Source organism: Solanum pennellii, chromosome 12 (genome assembly GCF_001406875.1).
Source record: "Solanum pennellii chromosome 12, SPENNV200".
NCBI classification, from domain to species: Eukaryota; Viridiplantae; Streptophyta; class Magnoliopsida; order Solanales; family Solanaceae; genus Solanum; species Solanum pennellii.
Window position 1 is genome coordinate 64173109 of NC_028648.1, and position 11186 is coordinate 64184294.

The 11186-nt window shown below is 32.7% G+C and overlaps 1 pseudogene; it reads left to right on the plus strand.

Moving 5' to 3' along the window:
* Positions 1–9599, plus strand: part of LOC114075355 — a 28354-nt pseudogene extending 18755 nt beyond the window's left edge.
* The last annotated feature ends 1587 nt before the right edge of the window (positions 9600–11186 follow it).

An 11186-nucleotide genomic window follows, 5' to 3' on the forward strand; every position in this document is an offset into this window, starting at 1 on the left:
GGGGGGGGGGGGGGGGGGGGGAGGTGATCATTTTCTCAAAAAATTCCAATCCATATAATTTTTCCTTAATATTTCATGTGTTCACTTTTAATTGTCGTGTTGTACTTTTCGAAAGTCAATTTGACTAATTTTTAAAGTTAAATTGGGTTACATTAATTTGATATTTTAAACATTAAATTTAGATATTCAAAAAATTATAGGAAAAGTACTATAAATGCAATTTCTTGCATATCAATACAATGAAAAAATATATCGTAAGTAAAATTTTATATCATTTGACTCTTAAAAAGGAAATCATGACAATTAAAAGTGGACGATGATAATATATGTTTGTTAAAAAATGGAATGAGTATATTAAATGGTATATATTTTGGGTTAATATTGGTGACCTTTTTCTATTATAAACTATTTCACTTAAAATACTATTTTATAATCAATTCTATTGAGGTGATCTCCCGAAGAATTGAAGAAGTTGAAAATTTGAGAGTTTTTGATGTTCTGGATCTGTTCTTTGTGTTTTTGAGAAAAAAAAACAAAAAGAATACATTTGATCCAAAATCACAATCGAAAAGCATTAAAAGTTGTTTGGGGTCTTGTTGAAAAAATGGTATTGCAAAATCGGAATAAAAAAATGACATGAATAAGTTTTTTATCAAATAGCAATGACATAGATGGACCAAACTTGTAACCGATGACTTAAATGAGTCTTTTCTCATATTTGATGACATATTTGAGCCTTTTTTTTCTTATTTAAATTAAGTTATACACCATAGTCTAACAAATAATTTATCTATTATTTTATATAATTAAATTAATTATGAAGTGTGTATATTATTAGATAAAATGATTTCCAGATCAATATTATCCATAAATAGTTTTAAATATATACAATTCGATTTATAATGGATGGTAAGTTTAATTTTAGTTATACGTGAAATTGTAACCCTCCACAATTTTCTAAGATAAAATCTGAACCGTACTTTGTATGTGTATAGAGTCGTACTGAATGATTCCTAGTTGCATGCGTATTAAGACTTTTTTTAAATAATAAATTTTTTGGTGGCCAGGATGGCCTTTTATTAATAAAAATTAAGAGTAAGTGACTGGCCATCAAAAATTAATATTTTGAAAGATAGATCCAACCTATCTAATATGTACAAATGTATGTTTGTCTGTTCTTCTTTCTCTTTTGTTCTGTGATAAGAAATGGTGTATGTTACCATCTATCTTGATTGTAGTGAATATAATATTTTACCTTGAAATAGTTGTGATTTAATGATTATGTAGCCACCAGCCTAGGTCCGATGAGATTTCATTTCTTTTGGAGTTGTTGTAGCATCTGTAAAATTTTGTAGAGCCTATTTCTTTTGTATATTGTGTTATTAGATATTCTCTGGAATGAATGTGTTAAGGTTCATTTCCAAGGGTAGGAACTGTATCGAAAGTGACAATTAGGGTTATTAGGGACCCCAAGCACTAAGTCGGGTTCAATGTTTTTTCAAGGTAAATTTCAAACAACTATATCTCTTAGAATATGAGGAGCTATGTGTGTTATGACCTATCAAATTAGAGGCTTATGAGTCTTATTTCCAACACCATCATATTTCATAAATCTGAGTAAAAAGTTATAACAATGAATACAAACCATGTATCATGTATATATATCGTATATCAAATTATTCAAATTTTATATAAGCGCTATTTTAAGTTTCTTTTCACCCCTTGATCGACCCTAACAACCCCCAAAGTTCTCTTCAACCCTAGTAAGTCTTTGTAAGTGTTTGTCATGATCTTGCAACATAACATCAAATCATCAACCTATCTCTGCTAAAACCAAGACTTCAATTTTAGGGTTCAAAACTTGATTTTTGAGCAAGTCCATCGAGAATTCTTACTTCCAAATCAAGGTAACCATTTTTTTTTATATTTTCGTAATGATTCTAACATATGATTATGCATCCTAAGAAAGAATATTCCATCATAACATAGGATTTATCAAGAATTTCAAAAAGGATTTTGTGACCGTTCTTTTTTACGGGTGAAGCTACAAGATGGTTGGTGGAATTTTCAAATGATGTTTTCACTTCTTGGGAAAAGTTGACTAACGTTTTCTTGCAGAGATTCTTTCCTCCCTTTGAAGATGGTACAACTTAGGGACCATATCCAAAACTTCAAAAGAATTGGAGGTGAACGTCTACATGAGACATGATTGTGGTTTAGCAGATTACTCTTATAATGTCTAACACATGATGTTTCGGATCATTTGTTGTTGTAATATTTTTATTATAGCCTTGATTCAATCAACAAAGATGTGTATGATCAACTTTCCCAAGGTGGACCAATGCGACAACCGTATGAAGTAGCAATGTTGTTGTTAGATGATATGTTTAAAGTCAATCAAGCATGGCATACTATAGAGGACCAAATGTCTTCTCTAAAGTTGAGAATGAGCAAAGAAAAAATTGAGAAGGACTATGAGTGATATGAAAACATGGTTTAAATGATGACCCAATTCAATTTCTTGTCCAAACGTGTCATGGGACGTGAATTTAAATCAGTAAATACAGTTGGAAAAAGTACTTAGTAGTGCCCGAAAGATTCTAAGATCAAGGCTTTGTACAATGAGGAAGTACATTACTTGAGAAACCAAATAAGGGGTTCTCTCCAAAACTACCAACAACAAGGTATGAACCAATGTTGGAACAAAGAGCGAGATAAAAGTTGGAAAGATTGAAAAGGTGGAAATTGGAGAGACCGGAGGATGAAAAAGATATGTACATTCCTCCCATGATCATCCAAGACCAATTGAATCAAATGGCGGGAAGGAAACCAAACCGATGAAATGCTCAGAAGGATATTCAATTTGGTTGAAAGGTCTGAAAAATTATTGAAGAATTTGAAAAATGACTTTTCCACCTTAACTCAAATAGTGACCTCTCATTTGGTATTTATCAAACAGTTGGAGGCTCAAATTCATCTGATTTCCATCCATCTAAATCCAAGGCAAAAAGGGATGTTGTCTAGTGACACTAGCTAGCCCATATCCCAAGAATGATTGTTGAGGAATTGATAATTGTTTTTTTCCCAAGATGTTAAAAGAGTCACCTCTGGTTGCAAGGAGGCTCAGAACTGACTCTGGATGTCCAAACTAGATCAACCAGGTGAAAAATGTTGATCCTGATTTCATACATCTACATCATAAGACGATGCAGGTCAACTGGCATCAGTACATGGAATGTACGAGTTTGCAGTTCGAGTGCTAAACAAAAATTTTAAGCTTGAAAGGAATAAGAAGATTCTTACATTGGCTCTGCTCAACTCATGAAGTACTGAACTTAAGATAAACCAATAAAACACATGCGATATATATAAATCTTTGTAAAATAGTAAAACAACTTAGTTCGTTAAAGAAAATGCTATGAAAAACTCAACTTTATTATATATGAAAGTAATATAGTTTCTGTAGGAGATTTTCTAACAGACAACCAAAACTATGAGCCTCAGCGATGGTACAATGTCTTACCTCACATTGCAAGAGGACCGTCCTACACCTTGTCGTCAGTATAGAACCTGAACTACTAAGTGGATCCACTATTCTATGCTAAAAACACTAAGGAATCATCTAAAAAGTATGATCTTTCTACTGTCCATGTTTATTACATGGTTTATAGAGGCTTGAGTTAATATGAACTCGCGTTCCCATATCGTTGTTCAATACTAATCCCAGAATACTTAGCTCATATGTATTGGGAAAAAAACTTCTTTTCTGGTTTGAGGTAATTGCTCAAACTTAGATTTAAAAGCTCTCTTGGAAATCATAGTTTCCTTTTTCTTTCGAAAACTAGTCAAAGGCTCTGTTGGAAGTCTAGCTTCCTTTTTCTTGATCGAAAATGTAAGAAGACATTTATAACTCCTAAGGAATACTTAGTTCCCTAGTAACTTTTGGAAAATGAACTTAACTCTTTACTCTTTGTTTAACTTGAAACTCTTGACCTTAACTCAACTCTTAGGGAATACTTAGTTCTCTTATATTTCTTGAAGGAAAGACTTCGACTCTTACTCTTTAATCTGACTTGTAACTTGAACCTTAAAACGAAGTTAAAATGTTTCATAAAGACTCTTGAAAACTTTAAGAAACTCTACTTTGACTTGCTTCTTAACTGTTAGACTTAACTCTTAACTCATTTAACTTGAATTGAATTATGGATTCAAGGTTAGGTTTGCGTTTTTAGTGATTTCTAGGTGTTTAGAAATCATTTGAAGTAGTTAGAATCATTGGGATGTGTTAATGTACCTTAGGAGGACTTAAAAAGGCTAATCTATAAAAACTGGGCGAAAAATTCAGATCTGGGCTCACAAGTGGCACGCCGCGCCAGGCCCCAGTTGACTGAAGCCCTTTTTTGGCGCGATGCTCCTGGCCTTGCCCAAGTGCGTCTGAAAAAATTTTCAACTCGTTTTCTGGTCCTAAATAACCTAGACCTCCATGGTTTCATCCCCAACCCCCTAGGATCATAAATACCTTCCATACCCATCAGATCTAACCCAAAACAACATTGTAAACTACTAATCAACATCAATGGGCATGAAATCAACTCAACCAAACAAGGAATCGACGAGATTATCAAGAATTCACTTTTAATCATGTAATCAATTCTAGAACTTCTGAACTGAAACAATATTGGCATGCGGATGAATTAACCCAACACGAAACAGCTCACATACCTTGATACAGATCACCCCGACGAATTCTGCTCGAAATCCCTTGGCGTTTTTTATGTAACCTTGATCTTTTTCCCTTCTCTTTCTTCTCTTCTCTTTTCTCCCAAACCCTAAGCATGAATTGATTTTCCAAAACTAACTTAAGACTTATTTTTACCCCTAATAAACCCTTAAAATAAATTAGGAAATAGATGGGTAAAAAGACTAGTTTGCCCTTACTTAATTTCAGAAATGGACTTCCCTTACTTCCATAACTAAACTTCCAAAAGGCATATCTCCGTAATGTGATATCGAAATCATGCAAACTTAGCGTGATTGGAAAGATCTCTCCAAGGTCTTTCCAACCATATCAAGAACTACTTCAAACTCATCCTGATATAGGGGTTATGTTCGCTTGAAAATGACCAAAACTCACTTTCTTAACCTTAGTAAATTTTCCATATTTTCCCCTTTCTTTCCAAAAGTGAAAAATTCTAGTTTCTTATCTTATTCTTGGCTATTATAGGTTACGAGATGTTACATTTGGTATCCGTCTAGTCCTCATCGCCGAGCTTTATCTCTTTCAGTGATAGTACAAATGTGTTCAGCGAAGTTAGTCGCAATCTGCCTAATGGGTCCGAGTTAAATATTCCAAGAGTCTTTTCAAGTTAAAAAGAAACACTTTCATCTCTTTCTGCTTATTTACATCCTAAACTCCCAACACCCGCATTTTTAGTGTTTGTGTGTCTCCATTGCGTGATTTCACTTGCTCGGAGTGCTTTGGATTTCTTGCATCTCGATCCCAACCTTGGTTTGATTGACACTTTACTCGTATCTTTGAGGTTGGTTTTGAGCTCTATCTTATCATTTGTGCTAGAAATTGTTATTTTTGATATGGGCTTAGTGTCATTTGAAGTATATTGTTGTTTAATATTTATGGGTAAAGCTAAATAGATCATATTGAAATGTGCCCATGAGTTAGATTTGTGCCTAAAATTGATTATGTTGGTGAAAATTTGGAATTAAATCCTTGCTTGTACCGGGTCTTCGTTAAATTGAGTATGAGTAAAGTGTGATTAGCCTAGTATTGCTCTAATTGCATGATTTTTCGCAATTATAGACGGAGTGACGAATTTCTTAAGGAAAAATCTTCATTTTGGATAATACTTTGTGATATTTGGGGGAAGTATCAGAACCCATAGATAGACAAACATGTGCTCACATTGTAAACATATTGAGAATTGGGTATCATTGTGTATCACGGTTTAACTTGTGAAAATAGGCACTAGGCTGAATACTACATGTTCGGTGAGCTTGTCTTAGCTCACAAAGGAAGTTAGGTGAATCTCCTAGTAAGTTCAGCCTACCTTCCTTGCTTGAATATGTGACCTAGGTATTGTCCTATTCGGTGGGCTTGTCTTCGGTTGTCGAAACTCACTTTGTGTATCACCAAGTGGGAGGGGACATCACCCTTTGTGCCTGTTCTTTTTAATTTTGCACTTTCACTTTCGGTGGACCTATCTTAGCCTGTCGAAATTAACTTGACAAAACGCCGAGTTGGATATGACTCCGCCCGTCTTTCCCGAGTGTGCACCGTCAACTTTGGTGAGCTGGGCTAACCTGTTAAGCAACACCACCTTCCCAATAGATGAGCCTCAAAACAAATTATTGAAATGTGTTTCATTGGGTTATTTCAACTAACCTTCACCAAATTCAAATCAATTTCAACTAACATGCTAGGAATACCACCTTCACCAATATAGGGGCATTTTAGTCCCTTTCCGTACAATAATATAGTATAACACTCCAAGTGCGTTGTGATGTGGAAAGACAATTTAATATTTTGACTACACAAATTATTATATATAATTTGCATTGTTGACAAAATTTACGTGTGCTATTTTTCTTATTAAAAAATATAAAAATTTTGAATTTATTTTACAGTAACTTACTAAGTCAGGAACTTATAATTAAAAGAATGTAAGGTAGATCATAATTTTTAATGGAAATTATTTCACTCCTAATGCAGAATTGTTTGTATATAATGAAATAAAGACAATAAATACTTTATTCTACTATAATTGATTCATACTTGTGGATTAATGTTTCGTCTTGTTTGATCCTTCAAAACATTTTATTTTTAATTGGTAATTAATAAAAATAAATATGTAATTTAGATACCACTCTATTTTTAAATTCACACTTAAAGATAAATATTTATTATTATTCTATTTCTATATTTGAGGAAGATTAATAAAAACTATTGATTCCACAAAGAATGAAAATACTATTCGAGTTACCTATTAAGTATAAAAAATTGTATCATATAAAATGAAATAAATATACTACATACTTCATTTTATTAAAAGAAAATTCATATTTGAGCATGAAATTTTTTATGTTTTGATCCTTCAAAGCAGAAATTTTCTCTTATCAAAAAGTATATTATTTAAGAAAAATAAATATATAGAGACTAGATACAATTTGGACAAAATATGATCTTGACATACATTTTAGGATGACTATTTATTATTTTCTATTTCTATCTTTGACGGTAATTAGAAAAAATTATTGATTCCCCAATAAATTAAAATAAAAAAGAAATGCTATTTTTATTACCTAATAAGTATAACCATAAAAGGTATATTACTTAATTTTAGTAACAAAATCCAAATATGACATGAAATTATTGACTTTATTTATGTTCAAGGTACTTGTCCTGCTATAAATATAGTTGTATGCTTTCATATACTTTCGAACTATAACATGTCGACTTTAAGATTCATTCGCTTATATTTCGTTGCATTAGCCAAAACATTTTTTCTTTTTGGATGATTTTTTTTTTGTTAAGAGGACAAACGAAACTATACTTGCAATCAACAACATGCCAATCAAATGATAACGACTTTGAATTCACTTGAAACATACATTTTTGAAAGATTTTGGTGTGTATGTTTAAGTGTATAATTTTTTACTTTGTTTGTTAGGGTTTCACATTGGCAGCAAAATGCAGGTACAATAGCCAACAGTCAAATACTGATGGAAGTATCGCAATGTGTTGAGAGCATGAATGGTGTTAAAGAAGGAAGATGGAAAAATATTTTTACCTTCTATTAGCCCATACTATAAGGTACTCATTACTTAATAAATGATATGTCTGTAAACACAAATAAAGCATGATCTTTTTTTCCCTTTCAATGCTTTAAAGATTGCATTTGAGAAGTTTTTCTCTTCTGTAGGATAAATTATATAAACGCGAAGTAGTATTGAAATAACTTGGGTCAAGAATACATCAAAATGGTTGAGGATGATTGGTACATCCGATCTCAATTAAAAAAAAAGATTTGCGGGGTGGGGTAGGCAAAAGGATTTTAAGATCTATAGGGTTATATTTGAATGTGAATATTTATGGGGTAGAATTTAATTTTTTTTTAAAAAAAATTATGGTTCCTAGCGGTCAACCTTTGGTGAGAAGAACCATGGTCCTTTTAGGTTTTAATGAATGCATACAAATGTTGATATATATGTTAGTAACATTTTTGAGCTGTTCCTTTAAACAGTAGTGTGGGTTGTTATACTGTACACCTGTGAACCTGTTTCAACCTCACATTTCTAACTTACACATCATGAAATTTTTTAGAGCACTTTTGTGGCGACATACAAGATTCGATTGTTGATTGATTTTTTCTTCTTTTACTAGAACAAGCAAATGTGTTAGAATTTCCCCAATATCTTTTGGGTGTTTCACGTAAAGAACAACCCTACAAGTTTTACATGACACTTAGTAGGCAACGACTGGTCGTGGAAGCAGAGTCATCAATGCAAACAACAATGGATAACTTACAGTCTTCCGGAATGAAGGTTGCACTTAATTGTGAGGTTTGTATTATTGAAATCTTCAAATTATTTTTCTTATTATAGGAGGATGATATACTTATATAGCACTATAAAAATCTTGGTTTTATAAATCTAAGTGTCTACAAATGATATTATCTATATTTATTGTGTTTAGTGCTTTGTGAAATTAAAGAACTTCCCCACTCTTACATTACTATTTACATTGTAAAAATGTGAATATAGAAAAACTTAAAGATGATAATGGCTTACATGTTAGGGTATGTAATCATCAATCAATCATAAATAAAGCTTCAATTCTTATATAATTGTGTCATCCAATTGGTTGAATGTTGACCAAATGTACTTTTCCAAATAAGAACCCATTCATTGAACTAATCAAACTTGTTCCTTGCAATTGCAAAAAGCATTATATATTGTTGGTTAAGGTTGCATGTTCTCTACCATGACTCTTAGAATATATTTTTTCTATTTTCCACTATTTGCCTTGCTTTGATTTATCGAATTCTAGAAAAGACCTTACTTCTACTTCATAAATACTCATTAATATATTTGACTGATACAGGGGTTTCAGTATCGACTTGGTGACTTCTGATTGAGAGTAGGAAAAATCGTTCCAATAAATTGTGAGAACTTGAGGAAAATAGTTATGGAGGTATGAAATACTTATAGAGATTTATTCTGAGTTGAATATTTTAATGTAATTAATCCTTTTTTAAAAAAAGACATAGCTATGGTAAGTACCGTACTAATTTTAAGTAGTTTCTATTATGAGCGTGCTTGCCTCATAATATGTTTGTTTCTGTTGTAGATGGAGTATCATCCGATTTCCTCATGGGAAACATCACATCTAATTATGAGTGAATTCTTCAAGATATTGAAGGAAACTCTTGAAAAAGGGTCATTATCAGGTCATTTTGTACATGTTGAACCAAAATTTTCAGAGTTTTGGCCTCTCTAATCAATACACTTCACAACACACGGTTGTACAATATACTACCATCTTGGCTCAAATAGTAGCAACATCTAAAAAATCACAAGTGATACACTCAAACTTACTTCTCAAATAAGAAGTAAAGCGGTCGTGTCAAGTAAATAACCCAACTAGTGAGGTTGGGATCGTTCCCACGAGGAAAATAGTTTAGACTTAACTTCAATCTATTATTACTATTGTTCAGTCAATTACTTCCTTGGAAAGAAAAAATGATAAAAGGGGGGTTTTCTATTTCTAAATAAATAAAAATAACTAGCGAAATTGAAGGAGACAACTAACAGCTTCAAATGTTAGATTTTAATCAATTAATAAAAGTAACTAGAGTTTACGTGTTCCCCACAGGTTCATAACTTGATAATTCTAACTATAACAATTCTTTCCTNGTTGGCCATCCGTTAAAAAGACTTCTAAGCGAAAGAATTATCAATACATGCAAGACACTATTCTAGAATTGTTATTTTAGTTAGGTTTTACCTCATTATTCGCCTATGGTTCCCACAACCCTAGTTATGGAGTTTAGTTACCCATAGTCATAATTACAATATTCAAATATATGATACAAGAATTCATGCACTTACTTCAATGAAAAAGAGTAAAATCCGAAAGTTCACTTGATTAATCAGCAAAAGTCACCAACAATCAATTACAAAAGTCTCAAATTATTCAAGAATCTCAAAAATATCAAGAAACTCACAAAGAGTCTAAAAAATAATCAAGAGTCTAACCTCAAAAATGAGGTTTTTCGAAATATTTATAAAAAATAAAAATCTAATTAAATAAGGACTCTATTTGCTGGAAATCTATCAAAACGCGGCTGGATCGACAGACCTCGCGACGGATCATCGTGGTCACGACGGACCGTCATGGACTCCGTCGTCCCATACTTGTGCAATGTCTTCTACTGCTCTTTTCATTACCCTCGACGGCAGGTATGCCGGATCGTCACAGGCACAACGGTCCGTGGAGGGTCTCCGTTCCAAAACACTTGAACTCTTGGAATTCGGGTACTGTGACTACTTCTCTGATCTTCATGACGAACCAGCAGGACGGACCGTCATGGCTACGACGGTCCATCACGTACTCCGTAACCCCACACTTGGTTCGACTTCCCCATCTTCCTTCAGCAGCTGGACTACGATGCCACCTACGGACCGTCACGAACATGACGGACCGTCACAAGCTCCGTAGGTTGTACTTTTCTGTATTTCTTGCTCAAAAACCTCCGCATTCATCTTTTAGACAGATTTCCTGCAAATAAAGAGAAACTTACATAAAAATTAGTACAAAAAGGCTTTTGGACACACTAAACTTAAGGGAAAAGTATTAAAAATACTGTGAAACCACGGTATATCAACAAGCAACGAGAAGTTAGAATGTTTTGTTGATATTATAAGATTTTTCTTTAGCTTCATAAATAAATTGGGAATATGCACATAGAACATGATATCACTATACAACTACTTTTCATTTACTTGCAACAAAATCAGAATTCAATAGTAGCAATCTATCAATGTAATTTCTTGTCTATTTTGTGGGTGATATGGAAAGTATTTTATTTTTTCTGGAGAATTATACATAAGATTGTCTAGAGAGTAGAACTTTTTTGCTCAAAAGAAAACATATATATATATATATATAT